This window comes from Gracilinanus agilis, chromosome 5 (genome assembly GCF_016433145.1).
Source record: "Gracilinanus agilis isolate LMUSP501 chromosome 5, AgileGrace, whole genome shotgun sequence".
NCBI lineage: Eukaryota > Metazoa > Chordata > Mammalia > Didelphimorphia > Didelphidae > Gracilinanus > Gracilinanus agilis.
The window spans coordinates 181,551,517-181,574,825 of record NC_058134.1 but is presented as its reverse complement, the minus strand read 5'-3'; the positions used below and the strand labels follow the sequence as shown (position 1 = coordinate 181,574,825).

The 23,309-nt window shown below is 36.5% G+C and overlaps 1 protein-coding gene across 1 annotated transcript in view; it reads right to left on the bottom strand.

Annotated features, from left to right (window-relative positions):
- The window catches only part of ITPR2 (inositol 1,4,5-trisphosphate receptor type 2), a 529,867-nt gene that overhangs the window by 409,888 nt on the left and 96,670 nt on the right, over positions 1–23,309 (bottom strand). The window lies entirely within an intron of this gene.

Genomic DNA, 23,309 nt, shown 5'->3' with positions numbered 1-23,309 from the left:
TTGGATTAGGAGTCAGGAGATGTGGATTCCATTTGTTAGTTCCACCTCTTTAGAGTTGTTTCTTCATCTGTAAAATGAAGGAAATAGATGAGATCCCTAGCATCCCTCACTGCCCTGATATTCAAAGAGTAATCATGAACAGTTCAAAGTCAGCTTGGCAGGATGTCTCTAGTGGGTACCCAAAATCTCTGTGCTTGCTCCTGTTCCATTTTTATCAATAGCTCAAAAAAAAAAAAAAAGACATACGAGGCTGTTATCAAATTGGAAAATAACACAAAGATGGCAGAAAAAAATTAACATACTAGACAACAGCACCAGCATCCAATAAAATTCATGACAAAATAATAGAACTGTTGATTTAGAGCTGGAGGGGAAGACAAAGGTCATCAAGTCCAATTCCCTCAATTTATAGATGGGGAGACTGAGGGCAAAAGAGGTAAATAACTTTGCCCAGGCACATAGTAAATATTTGTGAAAGGATTAAAACTCACATCTTCCCGACTTTATAACCAGTGTCCTATCCATTCTGTTGTGTTCCTCTCAAGTGTAATATTCATGTGTGTTTTTTTTAAACCACTAAAAAACATGGGAATGAACTGACCCTTCCTATGATTTTGAAGATCTATTTAAAACTACATTTTTGTAGTAAAGAAATACTAGAAGCTTTCCTGGATGCTCACTATCATCATTATTATGTAATACAATGCTAGAAAAAGGAGCTATAGCAAAAAAAAAAAAAAGGGGGGGGCAAAGAATAGCAAAAAGGGGAGGGGCAAAGAAGGAATAAACATGGGCAAAGAGGTAGAAAATATAGGTCTCAGCAGATGATATGATGATTTATATACAAAATGCTAAAAATTCAGCAAATAATAAATAACTCCATCAAAGAAGTTAAACACAAACGATAATAAGCAGGTAAAAAAATCACCAGGATATATGTCCTATGTATAAGCTGGTAATTATATATGTGGGAGCTCCCTTCTCTATGTAAACCACAAGTTTGGAACAATACATATATATGTAAATATATTTATATGAATATGCGTATGTGCGTTATATATTGTACATGTATGTGTGTATATGGGCAGCAAAGTAATGGAATGGATAGAACAATGGGCAGGAAGACCTGAAATCAAATTTAGCTTTAGATACTAGGGATGTGAACTTAAGCATGTCACTTAAACCCTGTTTGCCTCAGTTTCCTCATCTGTAAAATGAGCTAGAAAGGGAAATGGCAAAACACTCCAGGATATTTGCCCCAAAAATTCCCAAATGGGGTCACAAAGAGTCATACACGTCTGAAAAGCAACTGAACAACAACAAAACATATGTGTACCTATGCCCTGGTAAATACCTGTAATTTCCTCCATGTAGGAAGCTCCTAGTGAAAAAATTCCCTTTATCTATGAAGAATGGCAATTATTCCACAATGAAAAGCCTTAGCATTAAAAGTTTAAGTGACTTTCCCAAGGTCTCATAGCTAATATGTGTCAGAGGTCAATTTGAACTCAGGTCTTCCAGGCTCTTAGACCAGTCTTATATCTACCACACCAAGCCATCTATTTCCTTATATGAGAATGTATTGGGGAAATATTTAACAAAATAAATAAACATGATTCCGACATAAATAATGTTAATACATGGGTCTTAAAGTCAAATGTGGCTTTTGGGATGCTTACGTGTGCTTTAGTGGGCCCCTTTCTATTTAAAGTTGACATCTACTGGATATCATTAGAAAGCTCCCTCTCTACCCCCACCAAAAAAAAAATAGTCTGGAGAGCAATAATAATAGTGGTTGACATTATATAGCTTTTCGGAGGTTACAGAGCAATACACACACACACACACACACACACACACACACACACACACACATAATCTCATTTCTCATTTGAGGCTCATGAATCCCTCTGGATAGGTGCCAAAGGTCCTGCCATTATTATCGTCATTTTATGGATGTGATCTCTGAAACTTAGAAAAGTCAGCTGATTTGCTCTTCCTGACTAAAGAAGGAAGTCTCAATAAAGAGAGAGGAAAGGTGGGGAGCTATCGCTTAAGCACAGTGGCTTTCAATGAGAGCCGACTTAAATAAAGCATACGTTTTAATCTCCATCGTTCATTCTCCAAAGTAGTTACGGCAACTTAGTAGGCTCATGTGATAGGCTTATTCAGCCACCAATAACGCCGCCCTACGGCTGGGTAAAACTCTCTTTAGGTGTGTATCTCTGTTTGTTCCTGGGACTTGGCAAATGCCCATCAGTTAATACCAATTAAATTTTTTATCTTCTCGTTTTGCCTCTTGATTTATTGACCTCCAGTCAAAGGAGAAATTACCCTCTGGAAGAATTTGAGGTCCTCTGGGTTGGGAAATCCCCAAATGCCCTCCATGCAGCCTGTGGTAATGAGTAGGTAGTTTAGTGCCATGTAACATTTTCGACTTGTACTGAACTTGCGGTCAACGGAAACCTCCTGGTTCTTAACGTGGAGTCCATGAACCTAAAAAAGGGGTTGGGGTAGCTGCACTTCAATATAATTGGTATCCTTTATAATCTTATATATTTTGTCTTGGACATTTTTAAAAAACACCTTCTCTTCCATCTTAGGATCAATACTGCGTACTTGCTCTGAGGCAGAAGAGCGGTAAGGGCTAGGCAATGGGACTTGTCCAGGATCACGCAGCTAGGAAGTGTCTGAGGTCACATTTGAACCCAGGACTTCTCTTCTTGGCATTTTTAAAAGTATTCCGAGAAAGGAGGTAAAAACGTAGGTCCCTGGTTGAATGGTGCTTCCTTTCTTTCTCTTTATTCCATTCTTTAGCTCTCTCTTTAACCTACTCACCCAGGTGAGAATATACTTTAGAGTTGTTTCTCTTTTTGATTCCTCCTAGAAGTACTTTCCCTATTGTTTCAAAGGACGTTTCCTTTCCCCTGATGCCTTTGGGGAATACAAATGTATTCCACTACCATCACTTTCACTTTTCCTCCTCCAGACAGAGACCTTTGAACAACACTGGGGTGCGGCGTGTTATTAACAGAAACAGAAACAATCCCTTTAAGCAAATCATGGCAAAATTTTTCTTGCTCTCCAACTCTTGATTGAAAAAAAAAATAACTAAAGATCCTTAGATTTTGTTTTTTTGAGGGGGGGGGGAGATGCCTCTTGGCTATGCTTGTGGCTAACTGATCTAGCATACTGCTTATTTGCCATAACTGGTCATCATTTTGAATGCTCTGTCATTGAGAACTCTAGAACAAGACAATCTATTTATGGAAGGGTTTCTACCTTTTGCAGCATTAATACAGCACACTTCCCCTCCATTTGGGCACAGCAACCTCCAGTCTCCCCACTTTTCAGCTTCCTTTTATATACTGTTTTCTCCCTTTAGATCCTAAGCTCCTTCAGGGCAAGGACTGTCTTTTTCTCATTTGTATCATCAGTGTTTAGCACAGTGCTTGGAAAAAGTTTATCCTGAATTGCTGTATGTTATTCTGTGTTTGGTGGGTTGCATTGCATTACACTGGATTGTACTGCCTCTGCTGGCAAATAACAATCTACAAACAGAAACCAGTTCATCTAATTAATTAGATCTACTAAAGAGAGAACCCATCATAAAAATCAATAGAGATCCAATTATTGGTGTCATTTCTTTTTTGTGTCTCTAGCACTTAGCGGAGTGCTTTGTCTAGCAACTAATAGGCACTCAGTAAATGCTTGTCAAAGCGAAATGCTTTTTTTTTTTTTTTTTTTTTTTTTTTTTTTTAATTATAAGCAAGTTGCAAACAAGTTGCTCTCTCTGAGACAATATAGAGCCTGGCTTGGGACCATGCAGGTCCTGTAGACAAGAGAGTCTAGATTCAAATGTCATCTATAGATAACATTGTGTGACCATGGGGAAGACCGCTGCCTGCCTCAGTTTCCTCATCTGTTAAATATGGATAATAATTGTACCTGGTCCCCAAATTATTGTGAAAATAAAATTTGATGTTTGTAAAGTGCTTTGCAAACCTTAAAAGTCAATATAAAGACTAGCTGTTATGCTTAGAATTGAATGAGACAGTGTTCTCAAAGTACTTGGTAAACAGTAAATACTTCAATGGGTTAGTAAGTACTCCTTCCTACAATGAAAATGTATCCGACTTATCCATGCCTTTTCATCCTTTGTGGCTCATGTTCATATTTTTCCAAAGATCCTCCCCAGAGGTTCTAGCCAATAGGGAGACCTTCCTATAGGTCAAGGATACTTAATCTTCTTTGTGATATGGAGCCTTTCTCAGGATAATGTCTATTTTTCAAATTTTTTCAAATGTATGGATTCTATGTTAAGAATACCTCCTTTTTGTCCTTTTACATGAGCTACCTTGTTGGCCCTTGTCCTCAATATATCTCATAATATCTTCATAGTAAGTTGTTGCTATTATGGTTGTTATTAATATGATGATGATGGTATATGAGAAGATGCTTGCTGACTAGAAGAATTTAAGGGTAGACTTTTTGAAAGAAATGCCATCTAAATAAACTAAGCTTTCAAGGGTGAAAAGAATTTCAACAGGAGGGAAAGGGGAATGGGTGGCATTCTTAGGGTAAGGAAAAATGGTGGCCATTAATAGGACATATATGAAGAGAAGATGAGTGCTCCAGTTTCTCTAGAATACCGAATACATGGAAGGGAGCAATTTTAATTAGAGAAATGCAAATGAAAACAACTCTGAGGTATCACCTCACACCTAGCAGATTGTCTAAAATGATAGCAGGGGAGAGTAATGAATGCTGGAGGGGATGTGGCAAAATTGGGACGTTAATGCATTGCTGGTGGAGCTGTGAACTGATCCAACCATTTTGGATGGCAATTTGGAACTACGCTCAAAGGGCTATAAAAGATTGCCTGCCCTTTGATCCAGCCATACCATTAAAATGAGGTTTGAATAGTAGGATGGTTCCAGATTGTGGACTGCCTCAACTGTCAAGAGTTTGAGCTTTACTGAATAAGAAAGAGGAAGCTATTGAAGAGCTTTGAGCAGAGTAGCAACATGACTTAATCTAGGTATAAGTAAAATTAATCTAGGCAGCTAGGTGGTGCAGTAGATAGAGTACTAGGCCTAGAGTCAAAAGGTCCTGAGTTCAAAACCAGCCACTGATCCTGAGCAAGTTACTGTTTGCCTCATTTTCCTCATCCATCTATAAAATGAAGTGGAGAAGGAAAAGACAAACTGCTCCAGTATCTTTGAAAAAAAAAAAAAAAAAAAAACCACAACCCCCAACAACCCAAATAGAGTCATGAAGTCAGATACAACTGAAAATGACTAAATGACAAATAAGATTAATTTAGCATAAACATTTAAAAATAGAGGGTCAGGGAAAGATAGAAGTTGGAAACCCTAAGCTCAAGAGGTTATGACAGCTGTCTAGGAGAGTTGTACCCCATGGTAGTTAATGACAATGAAGAAGAAGGGATAGATAGAAGAAGTATTAAAAGTCAGAATCAACAGCACAAACGTTAACACAGTAATATGGCCTGCTTTTTTTTTCTTCCCATTTACATTTTGCCCATAACTTCTTTAGATTTAGGTTTATTTTGGCTGGTAGTTTTTCAGCCTCCTTTCAATTCAATGGCCTTTCTTAAATAAATACAATATGTATGAATGAAAACAAATTGAAAAGAGTGAGAAAGACTATGGGAATGTAGGGCATCGTTTTCACTGGGAGGACAACTAAATATCTAACCCTAAAAGGGAATTATTCTTATCCTATTAACTAAAAATTCTAAAACTTAACCAAATTTATTTTTATAATTAGAAACTAAACTTTGCTTAAAAAGACAAACAAACAAACAAAAAAGCTAACAAAAGGCATCAATTTGCCTGGACATACCCTATATTCATGCCTATAGAAAAGGTTTTTCCAATTTTGACATTTACTAGAATTTTTAAAAAGTGCATGCAATTAAATGTCCATTTCACTTCTATGTCAGAAAAGTCTATAACATATTTAAGTATCATCTTAAGAAAAAAGGAATTAGAAATGTATCTTTTTCAAAGCTCATTGTGGGTGCAGCTAGGTGGCCCAGGCTAGAGTGCCAGGTCTAGAGAGGGGAAGTCCTAGGTTTAAATGTGACCTCGGACACTTCCAAGGTGTGTGACCCTGGGCAAGTCACTTAACAAGTGCCTGGCCTTTACCACTCTTTTGCCTTGAAACTGATACTCATTATCAATTCTAAAACAGAAGTTAAGTGCAGTTACCACATTTTATAGAAGTGATCAAAAAAGCTAGCTGTGCAGATTTCTAAGGTCTTGATTTTTTTCTTTTTTAAAAGAACACTAGTTAAGAAGACTTCTTTCAGAGTTCGTAACCATGAACACAGAGTAAATATTTATTGTCTCCTACAAGCCTGTGAAAACTATCATTATTTTATTGATTTCTGATTTTGAAAATACTCACAAGGATGAGGAAATGTCCTATAAATAACTCTAACCACCTACTCTCCCATTTCTAGGTTCAAGTTGTTACTTGATAAAAGCCTACTTGGAAAATCACATGTACCACATGCATGTGAACCAGGGATGTGCTTCCTGCTTCATTATCTGGCAGTGAATAGGTAAAAACAAAACAAACAAACAAACAAAAAAACCAAAGAACTGAACTAGTGATCCAATTGTACTTAGCAATTTAACTTAAAGACCTAGTTCTTATTTGCTATATAACAACAGTTGGGAAAAGAATATGCAAACCAAAAGGATTTAAAGTGACACTAACAACTAAAAACCTACTTTCTGTTTTTTTATTTTTTGCTTTTTGGGTGTTTTTTTTCCCCCCAGTGCTAGATCAAACAATGATATCTGAGCTCTGCTTTGAGAAGAGTTCAATGTCCCAAAGAACAATTTCAGGTAAAATGGGACCATTATAATCACTATGTAATGCTAATCCATTATACTTGCAAAAAGAGGAGCCCATTTAACTCCACCAATGCAAACCTAAAGGTATCATGGCACAGCAGGAATGGTACTGGAGTTCAAATCCTACATGTGCTACTTATAATTGCCATGACTTTGGGAAAGTCACTTTACCTCAGGTTCTTCATTTGTAAAAGGAAGAGGTTAGACTACATGATGTCTTCGGTCTCTGTTAGCTCTAAATCTATGCACTCTATGATCCTATAACCCAGTGATAGTAAACCTATAGCACTCTCTGTGGGCACATGCACCATCTCCTCCCCAAACACTGCCCCCCCCCCAGAGTTCATTCATAGAAAGGCAGAGGGACGACTCAGGTGGGGCTGCTCCCCTCCCCCTCTCCACCCTGCCTGATGACATTTTTTCACATCCCCCACCCCTCTGCCCAGCAGCCAATGGAAGCACATGGGTGGGGGGCGCATAAGGTGGGAAGCTCACAGGCAGCAGAGCTTTAGGGGAACAGAGCATTTGGGCCACTCCTCTTCCCCCCTCTACACTAGTTGAGGACATTCCTCACTTCACCTATCCCTCTGTCCAGCAGCCCCATGGAAGTGGGGTAAGGAAGGGTAAACCCAGCACCTGAGGTGGGGTGAGGCACAGTATGCAGTTTCTAAAAGGTTCACCATTACTGCCCTAACCTATGAGCTTCAATCATTCCCAACTCAAAAAGCACACGAGGGGCTGTCGTTTTTTACTTTGTAGTTCCAACAAACAGCATCAATTGTTACTATTTCCATTTCCTTTAGGAAGCAAATGTTTCTCTCTTCTTCAACACAGAACTTCATGCCTCCCTCTTGCAAGCAGAAGAACTGGTGGGGAGAGAAGTAGAGCACATTCACAAATGGTTTGGTTCTAGAAGCTATTTTTGCTGTTGTTGATAGTAAAACAATCAATAAATCCCCCTGTAACTCCTCCCTTCAAAGTGTATCTAGTACAATGTCTTCATATGACACACTTTGATCTCCAGACCTGCAGCAGCAGCTTTATACCAGGCAAAGAGATGATTAAGACACTCAGCTTTCTAAGGTTCACAGCTTCCAGCAATGAGGGGAAAGAGCATGGGGCTTTTTAGCTATGTAGCATTTTTACATAGGTCTGATGCTACATCCAAGATCAGCATATTATTTTGGGAAGGCAAATATTCAAAATAGCCCACACCCAAACATAATTAGTAAGCATATAAATTAAATAGGAAAAAATTAAGAAAAATAAATGAAGGAATGAACTAGTGGAACATTCTCCATATTCACACATGATCTTGTATGCCCTCCGAGGGCATTATAATCTAGTTCCTCTTCAATCCATTTAACCCAGAGAGAAAGAAAATAGTCAGAGGGATGTCTGTATGGTATGTGCAGTGGTCTGTTTCCTGAAGTCTTTTCCTTGGGTCAAACTGAAGATCAGCTAATAGTGCTTTTCTTGGCTCAGCTGTCCAGATGTAAGGTTCATGATATCACGGGTGCCATCTCTGCAGTCACCATCTTCCCAATCACAGTTCTCTTCTTATAATTCCCATCATTCTCTCACTCATGCCTTTCAAAACCCTTGCACTACAGACTCTTTTCACCTAATCAGAGATCTCACCTGGTACTATCACCATGTTGTGGGTTCAAGCAAAGTCTTCTATAAAATCTAAGTCAAAAGATTTCCTGTAATGAGCAAGGTTTTCTTGGTGCCCCAGATTTTGGGAAATTGAGTTCACAAACATGCCTTCTAAAGTGATGTTTAAACATAACTTCATAAAATGTTCTGCAGTCTATAAAGATAGTTGTTTTAGGTGGGGAGTTAATTCAGAAATGTGGTCTCACATAATTTTTTGTAAGACAAAAATTCCAATGACATAAGTTTACAAATTACTATTTTTGACTGTATTCAGTGTAGTTACTAGTACCACTGTAGGTAGAAACTGACTTGACTCCTGTATATGTCTTGATCATTTTTAACCATAATTCACTTTTAACTATAATGCATTTCAAGACTCTGGGGAATTTCTTGAAAACACACACACCAGAAAGATTGATTCCATATAATCCCAAAATCTCCAGTAAAAAGTGGCAGTTATGGTGCCACACATGTACACAAACTGACAAGATAACTCTGGATATACCTTCTTTTTTTTTTTTTTTTTTTTTTTTAAATTTTTATTTTAAACCCTTAACTTCTGTGTATTGACTTTATAGGTAGAAGATTGGTAAGGGTAGGCAATGGGGGTCAAGTGACTTGCCCAGGGTCACACAGCTGGGAAGTGGCTGAGGCCGGATTTGAACCTAGGACCTCCCGTCTCTAGGCCTGGCTCTCAATCCACTGAGCTACCCAGCTGCCCCCTGGATATACCTTCTTAGAGACAAAGTGACACAAGTTTAGAGAATCTTAGATATCAGACACTACATGAAATGGGCAATCAGGCCATATTACAAGAACAATGGTTTGGAATTAGCCCATTTGTTTTTCACAGCTAGAGAAGGAAATTAAACCTCCCAATAGCTCATTTAGAAAGAAAGAATTGCCGACATTTTTAGCTAATTACAAATGCTTCTGGGTAAAATAACTACAGAAGTCTGAAGGGTGTAGCAAGTTTTATCCCATGTCAAACTACTATCCACAAATCCAATCTGCTGTTCTTATTCATATACAACTCAATCTATAACAGTTATGAGCTAGTTTACAATTCTAATATAGAATTTTAAAAGTTGGTTTTAAATATTTAGTTTGGACAAAATCTGGATAAGCCTTCTCTTGATCCCCCTTATCATAGAACCTTCCCCCTGTTATCTCTAATTTATTCTAGCCATATTTTGTTTGTACATAATTGTTTCTCTGTTGTCTCCACCATTAGACTGTGAGCTCCTTAAGAAGAGGAGAAGGAGTCTTTTACTTTTCTTGTATCTTCCATGATTATTATAGTTCCTAATACATAGTAATCAGTGCTCAAAAAATGCTAGTTGATTGTCTTCTTTAGATGGAAAAACAGTTTCTGAAAACTCAGGTTAAGTGAGGAATTTTGAGAATTCAAGTGTTGCTAGGATCATATTGTTCAGATAAACTAAAAGAATTGTTATTGTAGGAAAATTTCAAACTATGTCTGACTAGCAAACACCATCACTATCATGGGCCTCTGAAACTGTAGGGAAGACACATGGACATCAGACAGAATCGACTGGGAGTTTTCTGGTAACTCCTAAATATTAATAGAGAAAATGGAGGCCTTTTCTTTGCTTGACTGGGAAATAACCAGAGGACTTGAGTAAAATGCTAAGATAATCAAGTAAAATGCATTTTTATACCAAAAGTTATTTTCTAACCAAAAATAAATGCTTTTAAACAATAAGCTAGGATTTAAAGCTGATAATGGAAAAAAATGGAATCTCTAGATTTGCACAGGCTAAATTCAATCTGTAGCTATCTCACAAATCACTTTTTTTTTGTTTGTTTCATATTCCAATGCAGCATTTTCCCAGAGACCATTAGAATATAATTTATTTCAAAGTCTTTTTATTTTTTTTAAACCCTTACTTTCTGTCTTAGAAACAACTCTAAGACAAAAGGGCAAGGACTCACAGCTAGGAAGTGTCTGAAGCCAGATTTAAGTCCAGGTCCTATCAAATCTTATATATACATAATTTTTCATTATAATAATTAAATAACAATAGTTAGCATTTTGTAGCACTTATTATGTGATAAGCACCGTGCTAAGTGCTTTACAAATATCATCTCATTTGATCCTAGCAGATAAATTCTATTATTATTCCCATTTCACAGTTGAGGAAACTGAGGTAAACAGAAGTGTAAGTGTCATGCCCAAGGTCACCTAGTTAGCAAATGTCTGAAGCTGGAAATGAACTCAGGTTTGTGGAAAGAATACTGTAAATATAATAATTGCATTTATACCTTGTTCCCAGGTCAGCCCTAGACCTGCTTTGTAATATTGGATAGATCATCTAACTTCTGGTAGCATTATGAATACTAAATATAAGTAAACTATCTGAAGCCTTCCAAGAAACTAGTGATTTAATTTTTCATGGGGAAAATAATTAATCATTAGTATCAACAACTGAACAACCATTAAAACATAGCTTTGATATTTCAAAATCCAATAAAATTATAAAAAATATGTTAAATACATTTAGTTACTTGATTCACATTTTAAGTATATGTATACATGAACTGAAGGCTAGGAAAAACTTCCATCATTTACTGGATACAAAGTGGGAAAGGTAAAGAAAATATGGAAATAATATGTAATTTGTAGAATTTATAAAAATAATTGCTAGTTATTTTCAATTTCAATGTCAAGTCAGTCATATGCGGGGCAATTTTTAAATTTAAATTTTTTTAAAGCTACATTGAGAAAACAGAATTTACTATAAGAAAATATTATTAAATCAGAATTTCTTAGTTTTCTCTTTCACAAATGACTATAATATTCACTTGGTTAAATATGATAAAATGAAACAGGAACTAAAATTTTGGTCCTTTGATTAATAGATCAAATTAAAAGATGAATCTGAGAAAGTCATTCTTTAACAATATATGTCTAAATTAAATATTGTAGTTAAGAGGTATTATTAAAAAGGATGGTAGGTAAACATCTAGAAAGAGAAGGACTCACAAAGACCCACCATGGCTTCATTAAAAACAAATTAGGCCAAACTAACCTCATTTCCTTTTCTGATAAAAATCACTAAACTAACAAACCAAGGACAATTCTGCAGGCATAGATTACCAAGATTTCAGCAAAGCATTTGACAATGTTATTGTTGTGACTCATGTTATTCTTATGGACATGATGGAATGATATGGAGTAGATGACCGTAGATTTAGACTACAATTAATTGAATAGCTGCACTCAAAGATTAGTCATTCGTGGCTAGATATTAATATTGATGGATATCAACTGAGTAGAGTTCCCTAAGGACCAACATTTGGTCCTTCATTGCTTAATATTTTTGCCAATGACAGATAAAGTCATAGATGACAAGGTTATCAAATTTTCAAATGATGCAAAGTGGGAAGGGATAACTAATACACTAGATGGCAGAATAAAAGATTTGAAAGGAACTTGAACAGACTAACATGCTGTGCCAAATCTAATGAGATGAAATTAAATCACAGGTAGCTTATCCAGTACTCAGCGTAGTGCTTGGCACATAGTAGGCACTTAATAAATGTTTATAGATTAAAATTCAAGGGAGAGGACTCACCGAGAGCAGTTCACCTGCCAAGAATCTAAGGGTTTTGGTGAACCACAAGCCTCTAAATTAGATAACCTTTTGTTTCCAAAGTGTCTCTTCAGAGGGGATAGAAACTTTTTACTATTCTCCCTTTAAGAACAGAGAAACTAGAAGTTACAGTTAGAATTATCACTCTAGAGACTATCCCTCCTTTTTAGTCAGACAGAGTAGGTCTGAGCTTAATTTGAATCTTTGAGATGAACTACAGAGAAGTCGAAGTGAAAGAAAGTGAGGAAGATCTTTCTTGTTAGAACTGTCTAAATTCTTTTTGAATAAATATTATAGAGAGGATTTTATGAGCAAAATGAAAGGAAGGAGATAGAGTGATGGCTTCAGAAACGCCAAAGAGATCATTTCCCCATCATAGACATAGAGAAATTAGAAGAGATACAGAGAAAGAAGATTGAAATATTTTCTTTCCTCATGAAAGAATTATAATCTTTACCTCACAAAGAGGAGGAACAGTATTCTTGAGAAGAGACTCTATTTGTCATCCTGAGTGGAACTGTGTTCTCTGAAGTCATATATAGACCCAGTAAGGATTTGAAATGGTTCTATCGACTTTCTTAGAGCTAAAATGTTATAAGTAATCATATCTTTGTTATTACACATTTTATTATCAATGAATTATATGTTTAATATCTTTGATATCTGCTGATCCTAGGAGATTAGGGATTTTATAGAGAGACAAGGGGACAGTTATAGAGAAATATCAGAATGTAGGTTTCCATAGTTTATTAAAGAAATAATATTTGATTAACTGGGGTGGGAGATCTAAGTTGATTGAAAAAGGCATGGGAATTTTACTAATTAAGGAAAGAATCTTCAAACATCATCCTGGATTACTCTAGGGCTTGAGAAAAAGGAAAATAACTTTAGAAACAAGTAAAGTAGTTGACCAAGAATTAGTCAGGTTGACTCCAAACTCCATAACCCTGCAATATAAGCAAACAGCATAACTGAACAGCCAACAAAGCTAATATAATATTAAGATACATTATAATCAGTATAAAACTCAAGAATAGGAGCTGGTAGTTCCACAATACTGTGCCCTATCCAACCACATCTGGACTCCTGTGTTTAGTTTTTTAAAAGAATGTTGATAAATGGAAAAACATTCTAAGTCAATTAAATGGTATAGGGAAGGGCCTTTTAGATCATAACACAAGAAAAATGGTTGAATCAACTATAGATCTTTAGCCTAGAAGAAAAGATTCAGAAGGGCTCTCTAGAAGCACCTAGTAAGTAGTGTGGTAGAAAGAGCCATGGGCTGGAAATCTGGAAGATCTGGGTTCAAATCCGATCTCAGACACTTACTGTTCGACCCTTGGTGATTCACTTAACCTCTGGTTGCTTCCATTTCTCAAGAAGTAAAATAGCAATAATTACAGTACCTACCTCTCAGAAGAGTTGTTACAAGGATCAAATGAGATAAAATTTCTATTAAAAAATATCCAGACTATTAGCACAATGCCTATCTCATAGTAAACACTCTATAAATGCTTATGGTTTCTCCCTTCTCTTAACTGTTTGAAGATTGTCACATAGAAAAGGAATTAAACTCATACTGATTAATCTCCAGAAAGAAGTAGGATCAATGAGTATGAGTTACACAGATAAAAATTTAGGTTTGAAAAAAGGAAAAAGTTCCTAACAATTAGAGTTATATAAACAAGGAATGGGCTATCTAATAGTAAAATAATGGGTTTCCCTTCCATGAAGGTCTTATAGCAAATAAGATGAACACTTATTCAGTATATTGTAGAAGGACTTTTTGCAGGGCAGTGAGGGGAGATAGGTTAAAACAGATGTCTGCTAAAGTCTTCCCCAGTTCTAAAATTTTGTGATCCTTTTATTTACTACCTCCTCCAGAATCTAGCATCCCCCACCCGTCTAAATAATAATTTTGTTCCCTTAGTGACTCCTTACTTTCTGCCTATTAACATACACAGTTTTCCTCTATACTAAAATAACCTTTGAGATGTAGCAAGTCTCTCACACCATCTGTTCTTTCCCAATTCTACTCCTTTGACTAGCAAATGTTATTGAGGTAACAAGAAAGAGTAAGGAAACACTTTCTAGCTGTGCAAAACTGGACAAGTCACTTAACACCAATTGCCTAGCCTGCCATTCTTCTGCAGTGGAACCAATACTTCATGTTGGTTCTAAGATTTCCATCTAAGGGTTTTAAAAAAAAAAAGAGGGAGGACAGACATAAATGTTACAGTAGTTGTGTAGAAGTTAAAGTTCAGGAGGCGGGGGGATGCCATTGCCAGGGCTGGCTGATCAGTCACAAAATTAGAGAATCTGAGAGTTAGTGGTGACCTCATTTGCCATCTAGCCTAGCACACATATGAAAGGATTCCCTCTAAAGGAGGAGAACGAGGTGCCTCTGGAGGCAGCCCACTCTGCTTGGGGATACCTCCAATCAGAAAGTTTCCCAAGCCATCCAGCCTAAATTTACCTCTCTACAAATTCTCCTCATTGCTTTTTGTTCTAGGACCATACAGAGCTAGTCTAATCCTTCTTCCACCTGAAAGTTCTTCAGATGTGTGAAGACAACTATTATGCCCCTCCTCCTAAGTCCTTTTCTCCAGGTTAAATATTCCCTTACCTTATTCTGTGAAGGGATAGCCAAGGCCAGAAATAATCTGAGATTTACTACTATATAAATCTTGGCAAGGGTTTAATTATTTCACTATCTTGCTCACAAACTTTCAATAGTTCCCTTAAAGTCTAAATGTGTTGGTTTGGCATTAAAGGATCTCAGCCATCTGGTTCCAACCTTCCTTTCCAGTCTTATCTCTTTTGCCCCTTTCCTACATGCTATGCTAAAACTAAAAAGGACTATCTGCTCTATTCAAAATATGTTCCCTAAATTTGAAATACCTTCCTCAACAACCTCTGCCTACTGAAATCCTATCTATCCTTACATTTGATCCCAGATCAAATGCTACCTCTTGAAGCTTTCCCTGATGCCCCAAGTTTTTTCCTAGAGGCATGTTTAAAATGCCTTTATATCACCCTCATTTTCCTTTTTTTTGTTTTTTCTTCCAATTTTTACACTTAAATTTATAACTAAATTGTAACTTTGTGTGCAGCAAATTTATTTGCCTTTGTATCTCCCTGAACTACTTAGCAAAATGGGATGCATTTAATAGGTACTCAATAAACATTTGATGAATTGAATAAGTTCATTCTCTTAAAACATTGTTCATTTAGAGCAGTGTTTCCCAAAGTGGGTGCTACTGTCCCCTGGTGGGTGCTGCAGCAATCCAGGGAGGGCCGTGATGGCCACAGGTGCATTTATCTTTCCTATTAATTGCTATTAAAATTTTAAAAAATTAATTTCCAGGGGGCTAAGTCATATTTTTTTCTGGAAAGGGGGCAGTAGGCCAAAGAAGTTTGGGAACCACTGAGTTAGAGCAACTTCATCATTAAAGCAAAAAATAAAATAAAAAGACTGATTGGCTAAAAAGAGAACAATGATAATTTATCAACCACAGCTTGCTTGTCTCTATGCTATGTTTAGGAAAGCACAGTCCCTTCCCCCTAGGAACATGTTTTTGCATTGCCAAGACTTGTGTAAATGTTATGTGTCCTTCTTCCCACAAACCTTGGGCCCTTCTCTTTACAAAAGACCATTCATTCCAGAGAGCACTAATTAACTGTCAGAGAATTATGGAGATTTCGAAAGGAAAGAACATTGTGCTTTATCTAGTCCAGGGGTCAGCAACCTTTTCGGCCCTGAGAGCCATAAACGCCACATTTTTTAAAATGTAATTTCGTGAGAGCCGTACAGTGCTCACAGTGCACGCTCCTATAACAAACAGTGCTTGAAAAAAAATTGACTTTATGGCTCCTGCAGAAAGAGCCATATCTGGCCCTCAAAAGAGCCAGATATGGCTCAAGAGCCATACGTAGCCGACCCCTGGTCTAGTCCATAATCCTCTTCATTTTAAAGATGAAGCTGAAGGAAATGAAGGGTTTTATTCAAGGTCACATTGCCATTCAAGTGGCAGAAACTGGAGAAGAACATGTCTCCTGACTTCCATTCTAATGTGATTTCCACTCAATTGCTCTACCCTTCCAATAGTTATCTGGAGAGGTTTTTAAACATTTAAATAAAGAAAGAGTTTATCACATCTATATTCTTGAAATAATTAACCACTTTGAAGATGGTACAGCTAATTCTCAATTGTCTAGAACCTGCTCTTCAAGTTTGTTGATTTTAGTAGAGCCTTCTTCCTTTTCCTTCTAGTGGCCTTGACTTTATACTATCTTACTAATCATTAGCATCTTTATCAAAAGATAGAAAAGGAGGGAGAAGAAGAATCAGATGAAAAAAACTGGCAAAATCTATGTTTCTGGATTCTTTAAATTTCAATTATTTTCATTAACAAGTACAATGAAAATTTACTAGATATAGAAAAATTACATCCCCTTTTAAATGTCTTTTTTTAAGAGAGGCATCTAAATTGATTACCAGTCACCAAAGGGACAGATCTGATTGAACCTAGAAGGATAAGTTATATTTCTATCCTGCTAAAAATAGCAACATGAAAAACCACGAATTAGGGTTGTTAAAATAATGAAAAACAGGTAAGCTTGTTTCCACATACAATTACACAGCTGTTAAGAAAGCAAAACACAAATGCAAGCATTTCCCCTCATTTCACTGATGTTTCATTGATACTGTGACATTAAATTATCCAGATTATTTTATAAATAAGTAAAGGACTTTCTAGCTACAATTAAAAATATAGTAAAAAAAAAATCTTGGGACCAATCTTGCTCTTGGTGAACAGATAAAATTTTCAAAAGGCAAAGTCTAGCATACAGAGACTTGGTACATAATACCATGAAGCCAGACCCCTTTTCAAACCATTATACTGAAGAGATCATGTTATACCAACATTGGAAAGTGATTATAAAATTCCAATTTAAATTTTGCCCATGCATTGTGATAAGGCATATGTCTCTTTTATCTACTTCCTTATTCTTCTTCCCCAAGGGCTATAACATTAAGGGCTAAGATATAGCAGACAATATTGTCACCTTCACTCTATGAATTGAAGCTATGAAAAGTAAAAGCAAAAAAATACATAATGCATTACTGTGTTTCCTGATAGGTGATAGATAGATTATTTATTATAAAATAATATTAACCATTAGAAAAGAGTAGCTTTTCTGACAGAAACACAGGAACTTCATGTCAATTCCCAGAATAATTCCTGGCTTACATTCATTTGGAGGGTCTCAAAAATAAACAAGTACTATTGATTCATATCACATTGTGGTTAGCCAAAATCCCTAAATTTTATTCACATATACAAACCAAGATATAAAACCTGCCTAGTGTGACTCTCTGCCTTTGCCATTTCCCATCTCACAGCTATTGTTGGTACTTAAGAACCACCTTCACATACCTTGGGCCAGTCTAATCCCATGGCAAGAGAAATATGAGACTTCCAGGATGAGTGGTTCCCAAACTCATCTTCAAAGCTGACTTAATATTGGCCTACTCTGATCTTCTCCTTGGTTCTAGTTACATGACTTTCATGAGGTTTTTCAAAACATTCAATGATCATGTAACCCAGACTGGATTGCTTGCCATCTCCAGGAAAGGAGGAAGAAAAGAAGAGAGGGAGGGAAACAATTTGGATCATATAACTTCAGAAAATTTACATGGAAATTTATTGTCATATGTAATTGGTAAAATAAAATGTCTTTATAATAAAAAAAAGAATAAATTCCATCTCTCAGTAAAAATGTATTAAGCACAAAAAGAAAACCCAACACAAAAGAACCAGCACCTTTCAGCTCTTTTCCTGAAGAAAGCATTCATGATACATAGGCATGAGGCTTTTCTTCTGTCTAGAAATCTTTTGTCTATTTTCTTACTCCTGACTAATGCTATCCAATATATTTTTTGACATTTTGCTTTATGATCACCTTTTCATCAAAGTCTTAAAATGTATAGAGTTTTATTTAGTTCTTCCTAGAATTTCTCTTACAGCAAAAGATTTGATGCACACAGAGGGGCAGCTAAGGTGGCTCAGTGGTTCAAGAGATAGGTCTGGAAATGGAAGGTCCTCAGATCAGTTTTGGTCTCCTAGCTATGCAACTCTGGGCAAGTCACTTAACCTCCATTACCTAGCCCTTACTACTACTCTGCCTTAGAACAATACATATATTGATTCTCAGACAGAAGGTAAAGGTTAAAAAAAAAAAAAGATTTGATGCACAGGATGCAATTATCTTTATAGTGATCATTTTGCAAATGATGATCATATGACCAAGTTGTAGGCAGTTAGAGGTCAAGTGAATTGACTACTGGACTTGTAAAATTTGAGTTCAAATCCTGCCTGAGAAAATTACTAGTTACATAATCCTAAATAAACTACTTAATCCCCTGCTTCAATTTCCTCATCTGTAAAACAAGAGAATACACTTACTTTGCAGGGTTGTTGTAAAGATCAAATGATATAACATGTAAAGTGCTTTGAAAACTTTATAACACTATATAATAATTTATTATTATCCTATGAAATAATATCTCTTCATTCCATTGGATGCATGATAAAGTCAACTTTGTCAGTTCCCTTTATTTGCTTCTCCAAGAAACTCTTGTGGGTTTCATTAAAACAGACACATTAAAATTAATGATTCGGGAATTTTGTAAAATAAAAATTTTAAAGATTCTAATATGGAGAAAGATTGAAATCAGTCTCCTCAAACTTTCCTTTCCACTCTAAGATTCTATGTCTTTACCTTCTGCCTGACTGTAAAAAATCTTGGCAGAAAAGACAAGACAAAATAAGGCAAAAGAGTTCATGAACTCTAGCTATTTAGTACAGGCTTAAAAAAAAATTCAAACTTGCCTGAGCCGTATTTATCCAACAATATTTTAATTGGGCTTTACTCTAGACTAGTGCAAAGATGAAGAGCTTTCTTTTGCTTTATCACTGTCCTCTGACTTCAGAAAATGCTGATCAATTAACTGTTCTAAACACTCAACAATTAAAATTTTTCTTTTCTAAAAAAACCGTTTTTCCCAGTGGTAAAAGGAAAGTACTGAAATTTCTGCCCTAAGCAGTGCCATTTTTAGAGAGTACGCCAGATCTGGAAAAGCAAAAGCTAGATACCCTGCCATAATAAAACTGGTTGGTTGGACAGGGAAAGGAAGAAATGGCTAACTGTATGACACTATTTTCCCTTTATTCTCCTCCTATCTGAACTTCTCCATTAATCTTCAACCAAATGCTTTCTACTATAGTTCCATTCACTGGTTCCTGGATTTCCTCACCTGAGTACACATTGTTAACATGCCCCCGGCCCCACTAGCTTTTTGTGTTTCCTCTACTTTTCCATGGTCACAATCCAATCACATCCAACTTCACCTCAGTAATACCATTAAGATGAGATTTTGTTGTCTAAACTTTGTTGTTTATAGGCATTAAATATCTCTTACTCTGGAATAAAATGACATAGTTATTTTGTGGGATTCAGATTTGAGGGTACACTAAGCTCAAGAGTACAGATCTCAATAGATTTGGGGGTGCATCAACAAGCTGGAAGTTAGGGGCTTTTCCCTCTTCCAACAGCATTAATACAAATATTTATTACAAGGATTAATCATCCTTCCATTTCAGATTTTAATACTGGCCTCAAAGAATGGTATCCATGGTGACCGCCCCTGCTACCATTATCATAAACACTAAAGAATTATAAACATTAGATTTAGAAAAGGCCTGCTTAATAACTAGCTTCACTCTTCTAGTCCAAACACGCTCATGGCCATAGCACTCTGCAGTTCATAGGCTCTGGAAAATGGCAGCAAATCATGAAACTACTACAAAAACTGTGAAGGAAAACTCCCAAAGGAAGGAAGCCTTCTCACAACACAAGAGCAAGGCAGCCACAGAACAGTACATCATGTATCAGGCATTGGCTATCCCTGAGGCTAAGGTGGTATCTTCCACTTCCACTAATGGGATGTTCCAACTCAAACCTAATTGGTTTTTAAAAATATTTTAGTTGAGCAACTTAACAGCAGAGAATAGTGGTGCAATTAGAGAAGTTTTGAGACCTTGGCAGAGCCAAAAAGAGCATGAAGAATCCACAACCATTTTCTAGCACTTAGGACAGTGCCTGCCACATAGTAAGCATTTAGTAAATGTTTATTGTTGTTGCCCTCCACGTGTCTGATCTAACAAGTAGGAGAATCCAGGAAGGCCTGATAAAAAAAGTTGTATTGTCATAGAAAACTAAGAATGGAAGTTCTTTTGAGGTTCCAGGAGAATATCAATACCAAAGCATTTTTTAAAAAAGAACTTCTTTAATTTGTAGCATGTCTCAATCTCTAAGGAAATATGACATAATTAATTATCTTGGCTCAAGTGTTTGAAGCCCAAAACATCGGAGGATAACATTTATCAAATTTCATTCTGATCCCTGAAGTCCTTGGACTCTTGTCCATTCTCTATTAAAATAACAAGTGCAAAAAGATTTCCCAGGCGTCAGCTGCTATGTTTTCATAGTTGTAGCACTATTCATTGTTTATAGCATAAAGGAAATCATCAGAGAGATGTATAAGTAGAATAAAGGGTCACATGTCATAAATATCATGGATAGCCTGAGCTCTCCATAATTAACCATGCAATCAAGAAAACAAGAAGAAAGTTCTAAGTATTTTGAAGGTGGTACTTATGGTGAACCAGAGGATAAAGAGAGGCCAGAATCATAGAGGAAGGAAAAGCATCAATGGGTTTCAATATGCATTATTGGAAAGAAGACCCACATCAACCACAGATCACAGATCAATCAATCAATCAATGAGCATTTATTAATTATCTCAAACACTATGCTAGATGTTAGAATCCATATTTAAAAAAAATGAGACAGTGCTGGCCTAAAGAGAGTTTCCATTCAACCAGGGGCATGCAACGTTTTCATAGATAAGTAAAGGATGCATACAAAATAAATATACGAAATTGTTCTAGAGATAGGTGGGGATCTAGGGTGGACTACCAATTGGAATAATCAAGAAAGGCCTTTTTAATGAGGTGGCTTTTGACCAAAGCCTTAAAATAGGAACTCAAGTTCCCAAGAGGTACAGGTAGGCAAAGAAAGTATTTCAAGCACAAGCCACAATCAATAAACATTAATTAAGTGTCTATTAGGTGAAGGCACTGTAAAAAGTCCTCTCCATAACTTGTGCATAGGCATGGAAGAGCGGGATGAAACTTTGTGTACAGGAAGCCACAACCAGTTAATTTGTCTAAAGCATACACTGTGTTAGAGGGAGGTAATAAAAAACCAGCCTAGAAAACTAGGCTGAAGTTATGGCTTTAAATGAGGAGTTTGTAGCTTAACCTAGAGGCAATGAGCATCTACTAAAGCTTCCCTCATCAAGTCTGAGCTTTAGAAATATCAATTTGGCAATTTGGTAGCTGTAGTATTAGAGAAAGGGAGGAATTAGATGCAGGAAGATCAACGAGGAGGCTTCTGAAATGATCCAGGTAAGAGATGATGAGAGCCTGAATTAGAAGAGTTGTAATGAAAAGGAGGAAAATGGTAGAGACTCAGCAAAAGTAAAAGAGATTAAGAAGAGGTGGCGAGAATATACAAAATAATTATACAAGAAAGATCTCAATATCACCCATTAACCATGATGGTGTGACAATTGGCCTAGAACCATACATATATCCTAGAGAACAGTAAGATGAGTGGAGGTGATGGCAATTCAGTTGAACTATTTAAAATCCTAAAAGATGATGCTTAAAGTGCTATACTTAATGGAAAATTCAAGTGGCCCCTGGATCGAGAAAAGGTCAGTCTATGTCCTAATCCTAAAGAAGGGCAATGCCAAAGAAATGCTCAAACAATCACCCTCATTTCATAAGCCTGCAAAGTTTTGCTTAACATTCTGCAAGCTAGGCTTCAGCAATATGTAATCATGAATTACCAGAAGGCAGGCTGGTTTTTGAAGAGACAGAGAAATGAGAAACCAAATTGCCATCATTTTCTGGATTATGAGAAAGCAAGGAAGTTCCAGAAAAATATTGACTTCTGCTCATTGACTACACTCAAGCCTTTGACAGTGTGGATCACAACAAAATGTGGCAAGTCCTCAAAGAGATGGAAGCACCCCAGATCATCTTTTTTGTCTCCTGAAGAACCTGTTTGTGTGTCAAGAAGCAAGTTAGAACCAAACATGAAACAACTAATTGATACAGGATTGAGAAAGGAGGGCAATAAGGCTATATACTGTCACCTTATTTATTTAATGTCTATGAAGAGTGCATCATGGGAAATGCCAGGCTGGAGGAATCAAAAGCTGAAATTAAGGTTGCCAAGAGAAATATCAACAATCTCATATACACAGATGATACTACTTTGGATGGCAGAAAATGAAGATTACGAATTCTTTTGATGAGAGTGAAAGAAGAGAGTATAAAGGCTGGCTAGAAGCTTAATATTAAAAAAAAAAAAAAACCTAATCATGGCAGCTGGTCCTATCACTTCCTGGCAGAGAAAGAAGTAGAAAGCATCAGGTTTTATAATCTTGAGCTCATAGATGGTAAATACAGTCATGAAATTAAAAGACTCTTGCTCCTTGGAAGAAAAGTTATGACAAATCTGGACAGCATACTAAAAATCAAAGACATCATTTTACTGACAAAGAACCATATAGTCAAAGCTGTGTTTTTTTAGTAGTAATGTATGGTAGTGAGCACCACAGAATTGATACTTTGAAACTGTGGTGCTGGAGAAGACTTTTAAGAATCCCTTGGACAGCAAGGTGATCAAATCAAGCAATACTTAAAGAAATTAACTCTGACTATTCATTGGAAGGAGAAATATTGAATCTGAAGCTTAAATACTCTAGCCACATAATGAGAAGATGGAACTCATTGGAAGGTGGCACAGTAGATAGAGAACCAGGCCTGGAATCGGGGGACCTGGGTTTAAATCTGGACTCAGACACTTCTAGCTGTGTGACCCTGGGCAAGTCATTTAACCTTGTTTGCCTAGCCCTTGCCTTTCTGTCTTAGAGTTGTTACTAAGAAAGAAGGTAAGGATTTAAAGAAAAGAAAGAAGAGAAAAGAAGAGAAAAGAAGAGAAA